The following is a 21,909-nucleotide window of genomic DNA, read 5'->3' on the forward strand; positions in this document are numbered from 1 at the left end:
TCAAACCCATTAAAATTTCTAAAGGAACAGGAGTCTATCCCTATGTCAGAATACAAATTCATGAAAGATAAACTAACTATGGGTACTATTAATTATGGCTATATTATCTCCAGTTCTATGGAGGACTGAACTATGCACCAGATTTAGCCAAGGTCCAAATCCAAAGCCTGATCAGGCCTATTCAGACGGATTCCGGCCTTGTTCAAGTCAGGTTGGCACAGCCTCAGATTGCTGCAGCCCAGTTTGAGTGTCCCACCCAAGGCTCTCTTGGGGCAGGATGTCAGGCAAGAAGGAGGGCCTGGCATAAGTGAGAAAAGGGTCGAGAAACTGCGGAAAGGTGAGGACAATTGGATGGCTGCATCTTCACAGGAGAAGGTTGAGTGCCTTTCCCAGCAGGCCTCTATTCCTTCATGTTCTTGCTCCCTTTGCAGAATCAGATCTACCTTGCATGCATGGGAAACCACTCACAAAGGTGCAGCAACCAGTACTGTACAGGATCCACCTACTCTTAAGTGAGTGGATCTGGTCCTGTGGGGTGCTAGTGCACCCCACCTTTTTCAAAAAAGAAAAAAGAAAAACCTTTGAAACCCCTTAGCACCATTACCCCCAAATGAATTTGGGGACAGATTTGGGGTGAGTAGATCCCAAGGCAGCATATGGTGAATTGGCCTGATCCAGAGGCCGAATATTGGGGCCACAGGATGGACTAGGTGCAATGCGTCATAACACATAGACTACATTTTGTAAATTAAGAACACAATCCTATATATGTCGATTGAATTCAATGGTGCTTGCTCGCAACTCCCAGCTAAGAGTGAAGAGGACTGTAACTTAACACACAGACACACTCCTTAAGAGTAACTGCTGCCAGGCAAGGACTATCAACCACATCTCATTTTCTTCCTCTTTTTGTAGCAGGCTGGGGCTGTATATAAACTGTCACATTGAAAAGCACTTTGTTTATATAGATGCTTTGCACAGTGAAAGCTTCCAGATTAAAATTGTAAAGTGCATTTTACCTCTTTGCTAGTCTTAATTTTCTATTATGGAGGCATTCTTTCTGATAACATATCACATAGCCTGTAGAATCTTAGTGTAGGCTTGTCATAATATCTACATTTCCCCCAGGGCTCTTAAGACATATTAAAATCTGCCTTCTTTCTTGACATTACTAATATCTAGAAGTCTGCAGGTTTTGCGTTACATTGAATCTCTTGCCTTTCTAGCAATACACTTAACTGCATTATTTGTCAGAAATACCTTGTGGCACATATTCAGGAAGCCACAGACTGAAATACAAATGCCAGGGCGATCATGAAGCAGTTAAAGTAATGATTGTTCCCATTTTACTGTTTTTCATTGCATTTCAAATGATAATGCCATTCTGCTTGCACCTTTAAAAGGAGGCTGCCTGGACACCTGAAAGATTAAAAACAACAGGTGGGACATAAATTCATTAGTCTGTGCTCCATCATTGCCCTAGATTAATAATAGACTTCTCTTACAATAGAATCTCTCATTATTTTTCACTTTTCTCCTGTCCTTCCTTGTCTGTTCTATATGACTATCCCTTTCCTTTTCAACAAGGTTCTTTATTCGCTTTCTATTTTAGTCAACTTTCTATTTGCCTGCAAGTATTACTCCATTATTTCAGAGCATGGCTTTTTGCCCTCCGATTTCTCCATCTCCTTGACTTGGAAAACAGGCTAACTTGCACACCTTTCCACAAATATGGTTTCAGATTCTTCATTAGCTCTGCATTTTGCTCTGTCATTAATCTCCTATGATGTCCTACCTAGATGGAAATACAGACAGGCATATACATAACTATCAGTGTTCCGCTCTGCATCTCCACACAACATACACATGTTCTTAATTTAGATGCATGTATTAATTAAAGGCAGTAATTCAATTACAAGATAACTGCCTTACAGAGAAATAGTGGGGCTGTGCAGTGTGAACTGGGCCTCTTATGCACTGCATTCTTCCCATCACCTGGAAACTAATTAGCAAGACATAATCACATACTTCCTGTTTAGCAAACACACTGGTCTCATAGGAGCAAATGATTTGTATCCTGAATCACTAGCCACTGCTTATTTGTAATTATCATATAAATGAGAGGCTTCGGATGACCTCCTATTCCTCATCCATTTTCTTAGACAATGAAGATGCACTCATTTCACCAGGTGTGTGTGTGTGTAGACCTGAGGCAATTTGAATTATTCAGCCCCTTGGAACATTTTTAGATTACTCGGAAAGGGCTCTACTGCTAATATTAGCAAAACTAGGCTAGTAATTTTTAATACTGAGTCACATAAGAATATCGAAAATGAGAACGGGCAATTTATGCAAATGAAATTTCATAGCTGTCTGCTGGCCTACTGTTAATACATTTTTTATTTTTATTTTTATTTTTGCAATGTCTTACAGCAGTAAGGGGCATGTTTGAGCAGTAGTTACTTTTCCACAGGCAAGTTAACAATATATGCCTAACTTCCTTTTCCAAACAATTTTGAGGGGGTCAGAAAGATTTGCTTGCAATCTCAGTTCAGGCAGGTCACCGAGTCCAGCATCCGAAGCAGCACAAATTAATGAGGTATCTCTGAATTTTAATAATTTGAGCCCCACAGCCCTGCAAAGTTCATACAGTAGCTGACAGCAAGGCAGCCAGGGAGCAAATCAAAAGGCAGCAGAAACCAGGCATCACACCTCACAAGTGACTGCTGCCGAAGAGGGGAGCACAGGGGTGCCAACACCTCCAGCACAACTGTGATTCCTCATGCCAATTATATATGACAACAAAGGAAAGAGAGAGACCAGCAGGCTTCATCTTCTCAATTGGCCACCTACTGGTAGCTGACTGTGAAACACCACAAAATGGAGGATGCCAGAGAGTCTCTTGACCTGTTTGTTACCAAACTCTGTAACTCAATAGGTTTCCCATATGAATGAATGCATTGTGCCAGACTGCTGGGTCTACATTCATATGAATGAATGCATTGTGCCAGGTTGCTGGGTCTACAAGGCTCCTGTAAAAAAGTGGAATGAAAGGTGGAAATTCCACCAGGCAGTTTCTCAGAACATCACAGCACTTGGATGCTCAGGGGGGCCATGGGCCCTACTTTATAGGGTACAGTCCTCTATTTGAAGGGCTATTTTTCACTTTCATTGTTCTGTATGGGACAATGACAATAAAGATATCTATCTATCTGTTTTAAGTACAAAAAGAACCATAGTCTGAATTTTTTATGAGCACCTAATATGTACTTTTTCCAATGGCATTCTCCAGTTTTAATATGACTGCTAGCCTTTCAATGTGCCTGATTTTTTAGTTGCTTTAACTTCTACATTTTTAAATTTGGAGTTTATTAGAACATAGTTTATTGTATTTTTTCATTTGCCATAATGATTATTTAATAGGTAGGATAAGAAGACAGAAAGTCCTCTCAGGGTCTAGACCTATCAACTCTGTCTTAAGTTTAGCTCATAGTTAGCTCCATGAAGTCTGAAGTTTTGACAGTTAATTAGCAAAACATGAGGATGCATCTTATCAATTATCATTTAAGAATGCAGAAGCACATGGTATTCTAGAACCTACTGCCCATTCTGCTTTGTCAAATACCTGAGTGAAGTTGCAGGTCCTGAATGAAGATAAATCTCAGCAGAGCTATCAACGTTTTAACAGGCCTGCTTCCTGTGCTTCTGTAAAAAGACACAGGATACAGTTATAATGCTGGCAACCTTGTACTTGAACCAAGTTATTGCATGTTTATTCAGAAGTATGTGCACATGGTTCAAATGGGACCAACTTCCAAGGAAATATCATATGGGCTTCAAGTAAGTTGTGTGTGCACTTAAGTAAACAGACAAATATGTTTCTGTTCTATAAGCAATGAAAAAGGCATGTGACTCATGACCAAATGGGCTTACTCACATGAAACTGGGTATAGGATTGCTACAAAAGGCTGCATTATTTATACACTTGCCTGGAAGCACATCTCACTGAACTCAACAGGTCCTACGTTTGCAAAGGATTAGATGGTTAATTAATCAACAAATAATCCAGAACCAACTCAATGCAACTTAAAAGGATAATTCATGTATAAGAGCATGAAGACTTGGGCCTCTGGCTTGTCACACCGTTGTAGCTACATAGTCCCTTCTGCTTTCCCCCTTTCTCCCAATTCTCTTTAGGACAACATATTTTTTAAGAATCTGGTAGGATAAGAAGACAGAGGTACAGTGGTACCTCGGGTTACATACGCTTCAGGTTACATACGCTTCAGGTTACAGACTCCGCTAACCAAGAAATAGTGCTTCAGGTTAAGAACTTTGCTTCAGGATGATAACAGAAATCGTGCTACAGCGGCGTGGCGGCAGCAGGAGGCCCCATTAGCTAAAGTGGTGCTTCAGGTTAAGAACAGTTTCAGGTTAAGTACGGACCTCCGGAACGAATTAAGTACTTAACCTGAGGTACCACTGTACAGTTAAAGAAATCTTCCAAAATAGTCATCTTCTTGGTAACTACTTCCTGAGTTGGATTCAGAACAAGAAACTTAGTCTAATAGTATTTCCTTGTCCATCCACCATCTTTCTAGTAACCTTTTCCTGCTTTCTCCTTGAACATAATTCAAGTCATGAGAGTCAGAGTACAGAAACTCTAATGGGACAAACTAGTAACCACATCAACTGCAGTTATAAAGGCACAACACCTTTAAAAGTAATCATTAAAAGTCTGGACATATCAAATCAATTTCTGTACAGTATACTGGAACAAGATCACTCAGAGCCATAAACGAAAGAGAGATAATTTAATGTATATTATTAACCAATGCTGTTTTTGTTAATGTGTTTATTTATTTATTTTACTATTATATATGAAAAGGCCAAGTTAAATTACTGGGCAATTTCTAAATCTAGTTAAAACGAGATCGCTGTCTGACCACAAGTCATGTAGCCAGAATTTATTAGCTACTGAAGGCAAGCACCTTAAGATCTAATGCAGCTTTTAATTAAGAAGGGGGGGGGCATGTTGCCAGCCAGATTTAATGGAATTGGATCAAAACCAGAACTCAAAGGCCAATTAACAATTTATGTAATGAAGGAAGAAACATTTCTAGCACTCTGCTGCAGAATGGGAACAGGTCAGAGAACAACAGAACACACTTTCCCTTTTATTATGTTTACTGATTTTTCTTCTCAAAGGAGAGATGTTGCAACATGCACATTTCCTTTATGTGTGGATGAAGGTCTGGCTGGCATTGTTAAAGCCCTGTAGAATCTTATTTTTAAAGGTTACAAAAAAGGAAAACTTTAATATAGAAATATACCCCCCCAAAAGCTTGAAATATTTCACAATGAAAACAGAGATATTTGTGTATTTTTAACCCATCCTTGTAATACCTTAGGTCCCCTCCCTCAGCATCTACTACCTACCTACCTTGAGATGAGATGAGAATTCTTAGAAGACATTTTTTACTAAAAAAAAAAGGTTTGGATTTTTCCTCTTTTTTGACTCCCCCAAAAGAAGCCCACTCTACAGAATTTCCCTGAATATTCCCCACCACTTTTTGTGGCTGCCACCATTTGTTCTGCCGCAGCGCTCCACCATGTTGCGAAGTCCAGGGCACTGTGGAGAATGCAGAAATGGTCACTAGACTACAAACACAGTTGCTGCTGCTGTCATATGTAACGTAAGAACATAAGAACCTGTTGAAGCAAGACAGTGATCCATCTAGACAAGCATCCTGAGGCCAGCTAGAAAACCCACAAGCAACAGCCTCCTCCCCCTCCTGTAGTTTCAAGTAACTGGTATTCAGAAGCATTACAGCCTCTGACCATGGGGACAGAACATCCCTTATCATCCATGATTTTGTCTATCCTTCCTTGAAAGCTGCCCAAGTCAGTTGCCATCACTTCCTGCTATAGGAGCAAGTTCCATAGTTTAACTAGACACTTTTATTTGTCCTACATCTTCCATCATTCAGGTTCATTCAGCGTCTACAAGTACTAGTATTATGAAAGAGGGAGAAAAGCTCTTCTTTATCCACTTTCTCTATGCCAGGTAGAATTTTAAATTCTGTCATGTCACCTCTTATTCACCTTTTCTCCAAGCTAAAAGGTCCCAAACGCTGCAACCTTCCCTCATATTCCACACCCATGGTTGTTCTGTTTGCCCTTCAGTGAACCTTTTGCAGCAACACGCTATCATTTTGGAGGTGAGATAACAGCACGCAGCAAATACGGTCACACCATTGATTTGTATAACAGCATTATGATATCAGCAGTTTTATTTTCAGTTCCTTTCCTAATGTTACCTAGCATGGAATTTGCCTTTTTCATGGCTGCCACACACTGGGTCAACATCTTCATCAAGCTATCTACTATAACCCCAAGGTCTCATTCCTGGTCAACGACTGCCAGTTTAGACCCCATGAGTGTATATGTGAAATTAAGATATATATATTTTGCCCCAACATGCATGTTCTACTTGTTTACACTGAATTGCACTTGTCATTTTCCCACCCATTCACAGAGCTTGGAGAGGCTCTTTCGGAGCTCTTCACAATCTCTTTTTGGTTTAACAACCCTGAACAATCTAGCATTATGAGCAAACTTGGCCATCTCACTGCTGACTCCTAATTCTAGATCATTTAGGAACAAGTGTAGTCACAATAAAATAAAACTAAAAGGTTTGAGGGGGAGGAACAAGAGAGCTATACTACTGTCCATGCTAATGGTGAGCCCCATCTCCCACAAAACTGTTGGAGAATATGTCCTCCCCCACCCAGTTTCTTTGCCCAGAGGCAGAGGCACCAACTTTACAAGATGACTGAGGGGCCCTGCCACAATGTTCTGACATCACAAGGAACCAGGAGGTAGGACCAAATGCCCTTTGAACATTGAAGGGGGCTGCCCCCCTTAAAAATGGCTGGGGGAGAAAATGCCTCAGCCCCTAGGACCTGGTATCTATGCCCAGAGGCTACTCTGTCACTTAGGGGGCATTACATTACATTACATTACATTACATTACATTACATTATTGTGATGAACTCCATGATATTTGAAGGGGAATATGTGCCTGCAGCCTCAGCGCCTAGGACTTGCCGATCGAAAGGTCGGCGGTTCGAATCCCTGCGGCGGGGTGCGCTCCCGCTGCTCGGTTCCAGCGCCTGCCAACCTAGCAGTTCGAAAGCACCTCCGGGTGCAAGTAGATAAATAGGGACCGCTTACCAGAGGGAAGGTAAACGGCGTTTCCGTGTGCGTCTCTGGCTCGCCAGAGCAGCGATGTCACGCTGGCCACGTGACCCGGAAGTGTCTCCGGACAGCGCTGGCCCCTGGCCTCTTAAGTGAGATGGGCGCACAACCCCAGAGTCTGTCAAGACTGGCCCGTATGGGCAGGGGTACCTTTACCTTTACCTTTATGTGCCTGCAGTCACAAAGGAAACATGCTTCTACGTGTTACAATAATTGCCAGAGCATGTATTTTTAGACACGTGTCTCCCTTTAAAGTACTATGGTACTATTTTTGGTGCAAACCAGAGAGACGTGGTTTGTACCACTTTTCTGAACACCACATATCTGATCATAATGATATATCCATTTTTAAAGGGGGGCAAGAACAAACAGGAGAATCACTTAAACACATTTGCATTGAATTTTACAGTACATGTAAAGAACTAGTGACCTTTCTTTACTGACAGTATTACATGTTTGTTCCTTCATGCTCCATGCTTTCTCCAGAATTTGGACTTGAACAGAAATAAAAGGATAAAACATGATTGGTCTATGTGTATTATTCTGAACTGAGATCAAGTAGCTTTTTCTATACAAAATATATCTGTCATTATTTCAAAGCACGTGTTAATAGTATCTTTCATGAGGAATGCCAATAAGTGAAAGCCCAACATATAAAGTTATTACACCAGAGTGCAACTTTAAAGCCTGACTTTCACCCAACCAACTTTCACAAGGGCAGGAAAACAATGAATAAACAGGTTGCAATGTGTATGAGCTTTGCAAATAAGGCACAAAAGTAACAATGAATTTTTACTCAAAAATAAGTCTTGCTATGTTCAATGGGGTTTGCTCCAAATTAGGTGTACGTATGGCTGCAGCCTTGCAGTGTAATCCTAAGCATGCCTACTCAAAAGTAAGTCCCACTAAATTCAGTGAGGACTTGTTCTTTGTAGGTTTAGGATTGCTTAGTTATTATTTGTCAATTGCCTAATTGTCTGGTGGCAACTGTTACTTGCCACGGGGAGTCAAGTGAACAGCTTTTATGAGGTTTGTCACACATGTTGGAAAACAGTAGCATTTTTCTTTTCCTTAATATAAGGATGTCAAGAAAGATCCATTTCCATATATCTGCATCCCCAAGCTTGTGTTTTATTCTCAGTGCCTTCTGGATATGCTCAGCATAGGAGCATGTGTGTGCTATGCAGGGTGTCTAAGCTTGGCCTCCCTTCAGCTTGGTTAATTACAAGAGGTTAAGCAGATACTTAGCATTCTGTCCCTCATAATTATCTGGTGTATGAATCCAAGCTTAGTGCTCATTATTGCCATTGTACTTGAAAATGTACTCTGTTGTCCTCAGACAGATTGCAACAGAGGAAAAACCTTCCAGCAGGGACTTTCAAGTGATCTAGGAAATGATCTTCTCAAGAAGGCCGTAGAGGAAGGGACCACCCTTCATTTTAGGCCACTCAGAAATCACTATCCACCAACACTCCTAGGCCACCAACGGGTAAACAAGTGTCCTCTCTGTTCCTTATGCTACCTTAGTAATACTGTACACTTAAGATCATTGACCATTCCATCCACATTCCAAACACCAGCATGCCATGTACACTATCACTTGCCATCAATGCCCTTCAGGAGTTTTCATCAGCCAAACAAGAAAGTCACTCTGCACAAGAATAAACGGGCAGTAATCTGACTTTCAGAATAGAAATGTACAGACACGAGTCAGGGAACATTTTCAATCTCCCCAAACATTCCCTTTCTGACCTTAAGGTCACTCTACTTAACAAGACCATTTCAGAGGGCAATTGAAATTCATTCCAGTGTTCGATTTTATTTCCCAGGGTTTTTAACAAGGATTATGGGTTATATTTTATCACTAGAAAAACAAGAGTTTTCTATTTTAAGTATAATCTGGTAACATTCTTTATATGTTTAGTGCTTCAGCACTGATTCACATTATCTATGGTTTTCACGTTGTTAACTTGGGCTGTTCTTCACTGTACCTCCTCAACCCCACATGTATAGACATCTCTTTTTCAGTCCATTTCACTCATGTGATGAAGCAAGAAGTTGCCTATGAACATCCATACCGCAATGTATCAATTTGAAGACTTTGTGTCTTTTAATACCTGTGCAATCACTACAGAAGAATCTCAGTTTCTGTTGCTTTACAATAAGGAGGGCTTGAACAACCTGACCGAATTTCAGAAGACCAATATGAGTCAGAGGAGATGAAATAAACCCTTGTTCATTTACCTTTCCTCTCTATTATTTAGGCTACCTGGGTCAGATCAGTTAGTTATCTGCCAAACTAAACACAATGTAACTCAGAGAAGGCCTGGGAAATGGTTTTTAACCCTTCCTGCAGCTTATGGATTGAGAATAGGTAATGTTTTCAATGTATGTGTAATCAATCAGGTATTCATTATAGACAAAGGCAGAAATATTTCTCAGCTCTCTTCCAAGTAGAACAAGCATCATTAGTGCACTTAGGGCACTTAAAACACATCCAAACATGTTAACGTGTTTTAAGCTGATAAAGTGTACACCAGTGGTTGTGGTGCTAAACCTGCAATCAATGTTAGCTATATTCGGAGGAGGAGGAGAAGGGGAAGAAGAATGAGGGGGGAGGGAAAGAGAGAGGAGTCTTTCACTACCATGGCTGGTTTTGAGCAATTATTTATCCCTTCTGCTGAGAAGTACTAATAAAGCTAAAGGGACCCCTGACCATTAGGTCCAGACGTGGCCGACTCTGGGGTTGCAGCGCTCATCTCGCTTTATTGGCCGAGGGAGCTGGCATACAGCTTCCAGGTCATGTGGCCAGCATGACTAAGCCACTTCTGGCGAACCAGAGCAGCGCACGGAAACGCCGTTTACCTTCCCACTGGAGCAGTACCTATTTATCTACTTGCACTTTGATGTGCTTTTGAACGGCTAGGTTGGCAGGAGCAGGGACCGAGCAACGGGAGCTCACCCCGTCGCAGGGATTCGAACCACTGACCTTCTGATCAGCAAGTCCTAGGCTCTGTGGTTTAACCCAATACATTTGGATAATTATTTTATTTTATTTTATTTTATTTTATTTTATTTTATTTTATTTTATTTTATTTTATTTTATTTTATTTTATTTTATTTTATTTTATTTTATTTTATTTTATTTTCATACCCTGCCCATCTGTCTGGGTTGCCTTGGCCACTAGCAGTAATGATCCTGAGGGAGTAAGGAAAACTGATCCCAGCACTCTGGACAACATGAACTTGTTGGCTTCTTGAATCAATGGCCACTTCAGAAAATTGTAGATAGATTCCTAACTAGGTTGCGATTCTTATTGTTTTTATTTTATTGCTGAAGTACTGTAGCTTGGAGCGTGAGAATCCATCCTTCTTGCTTTTACGTCATGTTACTCAAAAAGTTAATTTTGCCAGCTGAGCAACAACCACTTGTTCTTGGTAACTCAACTTCCTGCACTTTTGGTAATATTGGGCAAAATCCAAAGTGAGCAGAGCATCATTTAATCTGGCCAAGGCATGTGCTAGTTAAGAGAAGAAGAGGCAATTTTCACAGAGTCCCCTTCCTTTTGCAGCCTCGTCCACTCCAAATAGCCTGGAAGATGGCACAGTGGGCTGCAGGGCAGAGTTGGGAAAAATGGCTCCCCTTCTCTTATGTGTTCAGACTCTTACACTAGATCAAAAGTCATTCAACAAGGAGAATAGTAGCACTGGATTTCACCCAATATTTTCAGGGTGTGGAACTTAGCAACAGTGGCCTTTAAAATAGCAATAACCACAACACACAGTTAATGGCTTTTGCCCTGGAAAGTCACATAACAACTAGCTTTCAAGATAAATTATTTCTAATTATAGAAGAGACTCATTTTCAAACCTGAGTCGCTGAATCCAGTCATATGAAATACACTCCGGAATGCATATTTCAGGCATTTCCAAAATGCAGCCAAATGGTTTCTTCCAATATTAAAATAATACATCATTGTTAAGTGACTATTAGGTACCACAGATTTACAGCACAATTCATTGAGGCCTTAAGCAGCAAAATGATGTAATCAATGGACAAATTCTCACATTCCTACTAGTACTAAATAACATCCTCAATTTCCTAAGACAGAGAAAACAGCTGCAGATGGTCTTGAAGGCAAGTCTAGTAAAAGCTTCTACAATCACTCCAGCCTAGTGAAAACAGTCATTAAAAAGCAAAACAACCCGAATGCAGGCAAAGAGTAGACAACACAATGCTCCTTAGATATGCAAATGATTTAATTCAAACCCACCCAACAAAATAAATTAAAAACAGGGGAAAGCCAGTTGGACCAAATTCTAGAACAAATTTTACTATTCTTGAATCAGAGTCAGGATTTCTCAATAGTAAGGGAAAACACACACACACGAAAATCATTGCTCATCTTTCTGCAGATGAACGTAAATCAACAGCAAATGTTTTAATGCACACATGACCGAATGTGCCAACATTCTATTAATTACACATATACCATTATAACTCCTTGTTTTGGAGTCTGATGTGCTTTTTCAAGCAATTAGTTTGGGTCCCCTATGAGGACCATGAAAAAGATCACAAAGGATGTTTAATTTACTTTTACATAAGATGACTTTAATGCTCACAAAGTGGTGGGTTGCTATGTAATGCAGGGGTGGCTAAGCTTTTCTGCCCCAAGGGCCACATTTGTTCTCTGCCAACTCTCCAGGGTCCACATGTCAGTGGTGGATATGACCACCCCCCACTCACACATGCACACACATTTGACATACATATAGATAAGCTGAGTAAGACACATTATTGCACCTCCATGCTCATTAAAAGACTGATTTGATGACCAAGGAGGCGGTGATCAGGATGCTGGGATTTAGATGTCTCTGACTCCCCCAGTGCTATGTCTATTTTTAAAAAAGAATTATTGTGCTGCCAACATCAATTTCAATGGGGCTTTATGTTGAGGCATGGGCATATCAATACCTAATAGTTTCCTCAAAGTTTGCAAGCATACCCCACACTGTCCTCAGCAAGATAATCCTCTCTATAATTGCAAAGCACATTTTAAATACACACACAAAATAATCTGATGCCATCATGATGTGGGATTCCTCACCTCTATTGGTAGAAGCCAATGTTCCAACTCATGTCAGGGGCTTAAAAATTGGCCTACACAGGATTGCAATTTTTGGCTATGCAAATCAGCATGGCACACCTAATGTAGAGAGTAACTCCATCTTGAATAAGCCTTCCTTAGGTATGCTTTCAAAGCAAAAATAACAAAACAAGCAAACACGAAAATACTGGAAATATCCAACAGTGTAAGTATACACATGAGATTTATGAATGACTCGGAGGGTTCTCACAACTTCAGCTTTTCCACACAGGCATCAGCTGTAATCCCACTGGCCCACCAAACCCCTCTCACAGCCCACTGTTATGTAACTATAGGATCAGCTCTTTCCTTCATCACTACTCTTGCTCAACACTAGCTGCAGGCAATGCTGGAAAATCAAAAACCCATTCTGTGTTAGAGGAAGAGGGCAATTCCAAGTCAGCCTTGTTTTTATCATGTCAGGAAAGACATGTGGATGTAGAACTGGATGGCTTGAAGGACCTGATGATGAGGTATATTCAACCCGCCTGCAATGAGAAAGGCTTCTTGAAACATAAACTGTTCCAGGAAATGTAACCCATATCATCCGTTATACAGATCTGCACACAGACAGCTGTTGCAGGTCAATAAATAGCTATGCTAAAGTGGATAGCTGGGTGGGGAATCTCTGTTTAAGTACTCAAACAAATATAGATGCATCAAGAAAGCATCAGAACACCTTTTCAGCCAGTCTGTTATTCAATAAGAAGCAATTCCTTCTTGAACATAGACATGACCTTAGGAAATCCCTTAGCATCCAGAAAAATTCAATTAATTAAACAGCTGCAGTTTCTTAGGGGGTTCAAACAACTCCATCTTCATTAATATTCAACCTCCAGTTGGGTGCCACATACATAAATACATACATACAGTATGAATCTCCTATCAACAATCATGCACATAAGATAAGCTTGATGTTACTTTCAGTTGTCTTTTAAAAATAAGAATGAAGGCATATAGGCAGACAGAGGAAGACTGTATCCTAATCCATCAATATTTACACTGCCCATTGTATAAACACACAAAACCCACTAAGTTCAGTTATCCTTTTATTTCTAAGTACAAATGTTTGAGGGAAAATATTGGTTATAATTACTTAATTAACCTACACCCATGTGGGTGTTATTTAAGTCCATTCATTTCAATAGGTCTTATCTGATTATGACTAAGCTGAGTATCACCCCACAATTCCTACAAGAGTGTCTCATTTGGAGGAAATTTATCTATACTATATTAGTACTTCCACAAGCAGAAGATCAGGTGATTTTTCTTTTCTTTAAAGCTGCACTTTACTATTTGCACACTCATTTTCTCACATTTCCCAATTTCTTTCACAACAGCTTAAACAGAGACCTTTTAAAAACACTCCTTAAAGTTTAAATGCTGAATTTAGAGAATATGTACACTGCTTCTTTACAACGATGTTTCACACTATTCAAAAGCTTTCCCTTTGCACTCAATAATTAAAATCTAACAGTAACAACAAATTAGAAAGGTTAGCATTACCATTTTGCACTGCAATGGGATTCTCACACAATTACTGCTTCCTCCCCAGTTAAGAACAAGGAATTGAAACATTGCTATAACAACAACGATTAAGACACAAGAAAAAAGAAGAAAAATTAAGACACTGTCTTTGAAATGCTTCTTGCCTGGAAACTGACCTTTTCAAGTTTGTTCCAGTAGCATTTTACCAGCTCCTAATTACGGTTCAATATTCTTCCTTTCCTACCAGCGCATGAATAATACTAATAATAAAAGAAGCCAACAGCTATCACAGCTGATTTAGAAATTCAGATTCTTAACTGTAGCAATGGAGATGGTTTTTAAAAAGGCAGAATGCCAGTCATGGGATCTTACTAGACTATTAGTAAAGCACTGACCGCAGCAGGACAGCAAATTGATCAACAATGCAAAAAGCTGACAAAGAAAGTCACACCGAAAGCTATGCACTACTTTGCAGTTTGTGGGGCTTTTGTTATGAAATTTTGCTGCCTAACTGAATTTCACCTCTGATTGTTAGAGGAAAATTCTAGATTTTCTTTCAAGGTCCAGCTAGCCATTAAAAGAGAAAGACAGAGAGTCCTTTTTCACCATTCAGAAAACCTTCATTTCAAAGACCATTAGTAACAGCCCTCCTCAGAGATAGGACCTTCTGTACAAAGAATAGCTACAGGGAGAGAATGTACACTTTTTCTTCTTTTGTTTTTAAAGAAAGAGAGAAAGAAAAGTGGATTTAGAAGAAAAGGTTTCAGCTTTCATTGGGTAGTTGTTATAACAGTGCTCATTACCAGCTTTTCCAAGTTGCTATTTTTAACTTGATAACTCCAAGGATGCTCATAATATAGCGGTGAAAATAAAAATTCTCAGCTAGTGCTAATTGCCTTTCCTTTACGTGCATAAAACCTGTGTAAATCCCAGAATTAGATTTCAGCCCATCATGATGTTTTCCCATTTAAGCCACCTTCAAAATGCTCAATTATGCAAAGGCAAGTTGCAATGTTTTTAATTTATTAATGGTCTTGCTGTCGGCATATGATAGTATCAGTAATACCAAAGGCACTTTTGTTCCTCTTACTAATCAGAGGTTTGGGACTATAAAAATAATCATGTTTTCAGCACTGTCATAAAATGTGGAATAAACTTGACGAGGCATGTGACTTTCAGCATGCTTGCTGGGGGAATCGGCTGGAAGGCTCTGGAAAACAGAGCGTTAGCTATGATGGTTCTTATAAATCAAATATTGGTATTTAGTACATTTGCCTGCTTAAGCAGAAATGGGAACAAACAAGCAATTCATAGCAGGAAACAGATGCTAGGATGTCAGCATGTAAATTATATTAAGATCTGGAGTAATTCCACAACTAACGGTTTACTGAGGCATTGGTGTAAATAGCTTTTAATTTATAATACTCTACAACAATGAAAACACGCTGCGTGAAACATAACCCTCAATGGACATAATAGAGAAATGCATTCTTAAAATACAAAGTATCATTGTATATAGATAAAGATTCATAGATGTATTAAAGAGATTGCATTCTTACTTTATCTATCATTAATAAAGAACTACCAACAATTCAATCATGCTCCGAACAAGCTAGAAAAATTAAACTTCCCAGGAAGAACAAGAGAAAATATGAAGACACTCATTTATAGTAGAGGAAGTAAAGAAACGGCACCAAGCTTTAATTATCATGTGATTTTTTTCAGTGCTATTGAACACAATCTGGAAAAGGATTTGAGTTTTCCAGAAACTGTGGGTTGCTTACTACCCTTTCATTTCAGGAAAATAATTGATTTCCAGGTGTCCTGTTAGAGTCACACTGCAGTATGGAAAAGGGTTCCAGCTTCTGTGGATAAGGTAAAAGATTTTTGGATTTTCAAATACTTATAATATACCTCCCATATTCAAACCATTTACAACAGCTTTTCCACTAAAATATCCCATTCAGAGGGTTTCTTATATACAATAGCTGTTTCATTTTCCAAAAATGAAATTGCATGTAATTAGTGTTCAAAACATTCCAAGCATTTAAAACAACTTACATCATTATTCCACAAACAATAAACAGACAACAAGCTATGTATATGTATTGCTATGTTGCTTTTTTCAGTTTGATGCACCCAATCTGCTGCATTCCTATATCCTGTACACCTGGACAAAAAAAATACCTCTCCGTAGCTCCTGTTTGCATAGGCATCCATGTAGGCTTCCCTCAAAATGCAAATATATTTAAAGATGCAATTTTTGTCAGGATTGTGGTATGGGGCCCCTGAAATTGTGCAGGTTTTCCCATGGCTGCAATTTACATAACAAAAAGGATGCACGTTCATATCAGGTCCAGTTTGGACCTGATACATTCTTCACAATGGCAGCAAACCAGGTAATAAACCACTCTATATTAGTAGTGCTACATATATTTGCCACAAGTGACATGGGTGGCACTGTGGGTTAAACCACAGAGCCTAGGACTTGCCGATCAGAAGGTCAGCAGTTCGAATCCCCGCGACGGGGTGAGCTCCCGTTGCTCAGTCCCTGCTCCTGCCAACCTAGCAGTTCAAAAGCACGTCAAAGTTCAAGTAGATAAATAGGTACCACTCTGGCGGGAAGGTAAACGGCATTTCCATGCGTTGCTCTGGTTCGCCAGAAGTGGCTTAGTCATGCTGGCCACATGACCCGGAAGCTGTACGCCGGCTCCCTCGGCCAATAAAATGAGATGAGCACCGCAACCCCAGAGTCGGCCACAAGTGGACCTAATGGTCAGGGGTCCCTTTACCTTTACCTATATTTGCCACAAGGAGACTGTTTTTGACACATACAACATATGCACCAAGTCTAACCTGTGACGGATTCCAGGAATAAGTGTAGGTCTTGCGTTGAAATCACATATTGAAAGCCATTACCATGATGAGTCATTAATTCTTTTGATTCACTGAGTACTCATTTTGTTTTCTAAATCAAATCTTTTCAGACTTCCTTAGGTTACTTCCCCCACACCTTCCATAACCCTTTTAAAAATACATTTCGTGTAATTTTTGAGGGCTCTTTGGGATGGATGACTGTCAAGTTATGTTGCAGTTATAGATTCATACTTTGACATTATAGTATTAGTTTGTGTCAATTTATGGTGGTTTATTATATATGGTTTTTGCTTTTCTATACATTTTGACTCAAGATTCTATATATGAAAACTGGTATTTCTCAATGTCATGGGGGGGGGATACAAAAATCTCTTCATCCGTGATAGATTTATGAAGAGAACTATTGCTCCATTATTTCTTCCTGACATATCTCAAGATTATTGAATGTGCTGGCTTCGAGGCTTGATATTCCAACTTTATAAGAAGCTTATAATCTTGGATGTCCAGGTTTTATAAGCAACTCCCAAGTCAGCTGCCTCTCATCTTTAGATTATTGCACTGATAGCCTGTTTTAATGGGGTGCCTCTTCACGCTCAGCATAGCAAAATATGATAGAGGGTTTCCAAAATATCACTCCTTGGAATTTGCTACCTGTACATTGTATTCTCAATGTCAAGAATGCACTAGTCAGACATCATCTAGAGTATTCTCTCCACTATCTGGGCACTGTTTTAATAAGGATATAAACAAACTCGAACAGGTTCAGAGAAGAACAGCAAAGATTGCCAGCGGTATGAAAAATAGGTTCTAAAGGCTGTTTAGCCTGGTGAAGAGAAGACCAAGGGGGACATGATAGTATTCTTTCCATATCTGAAGAGCACACATAGCTATCAACTTTCAGATTTGAAAATAAGGGATCAGCAGCCTCAAAAATAAGGGATCAGCAGCCTCACCTATTCTGGGGACAGTCTACGGGATATCTAACAATCCGGGATAGCAGCGGGAAACAGCGCTGGAATAAGGGAATTTCCCGCAAAAAAGGGGAAGGTTGACAGCTATGGTCACACAGTTGAGGTCAAATCCCTGTTCTCTGCTATCTCAGAGGGCAGGATTACAGCTAATGGGCTAAACTTGCAGAAAAGTAGATTTAAGTTCAGCATTCTTTATTTCTATTTATTTGTTTTAAACTCTTTGTAGGCCGCCTTTTCAGGCAATGCTTGTCGAAGGCAGCCCAAACCAATAAAAATACAAATATGAAACCATCAAGTCCACTCCCTCCCACCAAAATAAAATGCAGTAAAAACATAAAAAGGTAAAGGTAAAGGTACCCCTGCCCGTACGGGCCAGTCTTGACAGACTCTGGGGTTGTGCGCCCATCTCACTTAAGAGGCTAGGGGCCAGCGCTGTCCGGAGACACTTCCGGGTCACGTGGCCAGCGTAACAAAGCTGCATCTGGCGAGCCAGAGCCGCACACGGAAACGCCGTTTACCTTCCCGCTGGTAAGCGGTCCCTATTTATCTACTTGCACGCGGAGGTGCTTTCGAACTGCTAGGTTGGCAGGCGCTGGGACCGAGCAGCGGGAGCGCACCCCGCCGCAGGGATTCGAACCGCCGACCTTTCAATCGGCAAGTCCTAGACGCTGAGGCTTTAACCCACAGCGCCACCTGTGTCCCTACCAGTAAAAACATACTTGGTCAATTAAAACATTTTCCCCCACAACAATAGTATCCATGGTGCAGCCAGTAAAATATCGACCAAGAAAAAAGTTTCTATAGAGCCTTCCAAAACCCTGCTATAGATCCACTGGCAGGGAGTGGCTCTGTGAAGCGAATGGGGTTTCCTGACAACACTCAGCACCCTTAGCAAGCTGCAATTCCCAGGATCCTTTGAGTCTTTGACTGTTTAAAGTAGTATGATACAGCTTTAAATGTATAGTGCAGATGAAGCCATTGTCTCTCGCAGGGCTATCGTGTGAATTAGCTGGGTGGGTAAATACAAAGAGTAAAAATAAATGGTTGTAGGCAGTGCTATGTACACATAGTTCCACTGCTGCAACAGGACTTGTGTTTCCTCTCCTCCCCCTCCTCATACACCCCAAATCTACCCTAGATGATCCCCCAAACTCCCGGGACCTGATTTGAAGGAGGGAACAGGTGAGGAAGAGGAGGTTTCATTGTGCACATGGAAGTTCATTGCATCAGCAGAGCTGCATTGCTAAATACGGCCCAAAGAGTAGTATCATCAGCATTTGGGCAGAATTTTAAAGGTAAATGTTCACCCAGGCATTTGATGGCTAAAATATACTGGTTCTAGCAAAGCTGACTCCCAGAAGTGCAAGCTGGATTTAGAAGAGGCAGAGGAACCAGAGACCAAATTGCAAACATGCGCTGGATTATGGAGAAAGCTAGAGAGTTCCAGAAAGACATCTACTTCTGCTTCATTGACTATGCAAAAGCCTTTGACTGCGTTGACCACAGCAAACTATGGCAAGTTCTTAAAGAAATGGGAGTGCCTGATCACCTCATCTGTCTCCTGAGAAATCTCTATGTGGGTCAAGAAGCTACAGTTAGAACTGGATATGGAACACCTGATTGGTTCAAAATTGGGAAAGGAGTACGACAAGGCTGTATTATGTCTCCCTGTTTATTTAACTTATATGCAGAATTCATCATGCGAAAGGCTGTGTTGGATGAATCCGAAGCTGGAATTAAGATTGCTGGAAGAAATATCAACAACCTCAGATATGCAGATGACACAACCTTGATGGCAGAAAGTGAGGAGGAATTAAAGAACCTTTTATTGAGGGTGAAAGAGGAGAGCGCAAAATATGGTCTGAAGCTCAACATCAAAAAAACGAAGATCATGGCCACTGGTCCCATCACCTCCTGGCAAATAGAAGGGGAAGAAATGGAGGCAGTGAGAGATTTTACTTTCTTGGGCTCCATGATCACTGCAGATGGTGATAGCAGCCACGAAATTAAGAGACGCCTGCTTCTTGGGAGGAAAGCAATGACAAACCTAGACAGCATCTTAAAAAGTAGAGACATCACCTTGCCAACAAAGGTCCGTATAGTAAAAGCTATGGTTTTCCCAGTAGTGATGTATGGAAGTGAGAGCTGGACCATAAAGAAGGCTGATCGCCGAAGAATTGATGCTTTTGAATTATGGTGCTGGAGGAGACTCTTGAGAGTCCCATGGACTGCAAGAAGATCAAACCTATCCATTCTTAAGGAAATCAGCCCTGAGTGCTCACTGGAAGGACAGATCCTGAAGCTGAGGCTCCAATACTTTGGCCACCTCATGAGAAGAAAAGACTCCCTGGAAAAGACCCAGATGTTGGGAAAGATGGAGGGCACAAGGAGAAGGGGACAACAGAGGACGAGATGGTTGGATAGTGTCTTCGAAGCTACAAACATGAGTCTGACCAAACTGCGGGAGGCAGTGGAAGACAGAAGTGCCTGGCGTGCTCTGATCCATGGGGTCACGAAGAGTCGGACACGACTAAACGACTAAACAACAACAAAGCAAAGTTGAAATTGTTTAACCATGAACATAGGATATTTGATTGTTGTTGCTTTCTAAAAAAATATATTTTGTACTGGTTTGCTGTTTTATTGTTTGATACCCTGGGGTTGTTTGGGAGGAATGGTGGGATAGAAAATTAAGAAATACCGTAAATATAAACAGCAGACACAGGTATTATATCCTATTCTTCCTCCTCCCATAAACACACACACATACATACACACAAACACACACACACACACACACACACTATTACTGCCATAAAGGTAGCCTATCATTTTTTTCTTGTTTATTATGAATAATGGTGAAGTTTGGAAACTGCCTGGTTTTCTCAGGTAGACAAACCAATAGAAACCCTCCAAACTCTACCTATAACAATATATACCAAATATATACCAAAAATATATCTTTTTCACACACGCAAATATTTTAAAAGAACCAAATAGGAAGAAGGAAAGAAACAGTGAGTCCCAACTACTGCTCACAATACCCATTATATTGCTAGAAAACATTCAATTATCACCATGATTGAAAGCAGTAGGGAAAACAGGGACTTGGCTATGATACATCAGAACAAAAAATGACTGCAATGCAGCTTGAATTCAGCTCTGTGGTAGCATCTCTGCTGCACCATCCTTGACTCTTGAGTGAATGTCTTTGCCTGTTTAGTTTAGACTGACTATACCAGAAGGGATGTAATAAGCTGCTGAGATAATATAATAATAGGTTTGCAATCTCTTTGCCACCACTGAGAATCCAGGGGCAAAGCAACTCTTCATTTTTGACAGAGCCTGTGGACAGAAATCTTTCAGTGACCAGTGGGGAACAAAATAATGAAACTTTCAATAAACTCTGAAGGAAACTCTGGATGAAGAATCTGGATAATTTTGTTGAAGCACTTTATAAATAGGTTAATGGTGGCTTCACTTGTTCCACCTTAACAGCTGGCTTTAGGTTTATATCCTATTAATTTTCACATGAACTCACATGTCCCCCAGAGATAAGTTCTACCTGGATGTTGAATATATCATCTCCCAAATTCCAAGGTATTAAAGCTAACAGGAACTCCAAGGCAAATTGTTTCCCCGAGCCCCACAAGGGCCATTGAAGGCCAATTCCTCTGTGAGAAAGAACCAAAAGAAGCAGTAAATACACCATCACACACCTTCGCCTGATTCATCTGGTCTGTATCCCACGCTCACACCACCACAGTGATTATATAAAACCAACTGTCCTATGAAATAAAAGGAAGCAGAGTTCAGCTGATCTGCCCCACGCCTGGTCATGTGAGGCCAAGTACCTCGTGTGAGAGAACCAGGAAAAAGAGAACATGTCTTCTTCTGGATCAACTGGATTGACTACCCCTTTCCCTCACCTCTCAAGTAATCAGACAAACTGCTTTGTAGCCAGTCATCCATCAAACAAAGCTCAGCACAGCAAAGCTGAAGCAATGGAAAAGACATAAACACACAAGGGAATGTGAGGGGAAATCTCATTCAGTAAATCTCATTCAGTCCACCAGGTGAACATTCCTCTGAGCCATCACCAACCACTGATACTCTTGAGAAGGCACACTTCACAGAGCATACCTGGCTATGGTGATATAGTATGA

The 21,909-nt window shown here is 40.5% G+C and overlaps 1 long non-coding RNA gene across 4 annotated transcripts in view; it reads right to left on the reverse strand.

Moving 5' to 3' along the window:
* Positions 1-1,266: 1,266 nt before the first annotated feature.
* LOC307224809 overlaps positions 1,267-21,909 on the reverse strand; it is a 76,154-nt gene continuing 55,511 nt past the window's right edge. For 3 of the 4 annotated variants that reach the window (XR_013842751.1, XR_013842752.1, XR_013842753.1), the window contains 2 exons: positions 3,626-3,705; positions 1,267-1,419 (listed from right to left, as the gene is read on the reverse strand). This is a non-coding gene — a long non-coding RNA (uncharacterized lncRNA). Of the gene's footprint in view, positions 1,420-1,719; positions 1,796-3,625; positions 3,706-21,909 lie in introns of those variants that run through there. The other variant, XR_013842754.1, reaches the window with a different exon arrangement.

This window comes from Podarcis cretensis, assembly GCF_951804945.1.
Source record: "Podarcis cretensis genome assembly, chromosome: 10".
Taxonomy (NCBI): domain Eukaryota; kingdom Metazoa; phylum Chordata; class Lepidosauria; order Squamata; family Lacertidae; genus Podarcis; species Podarcis cretensis.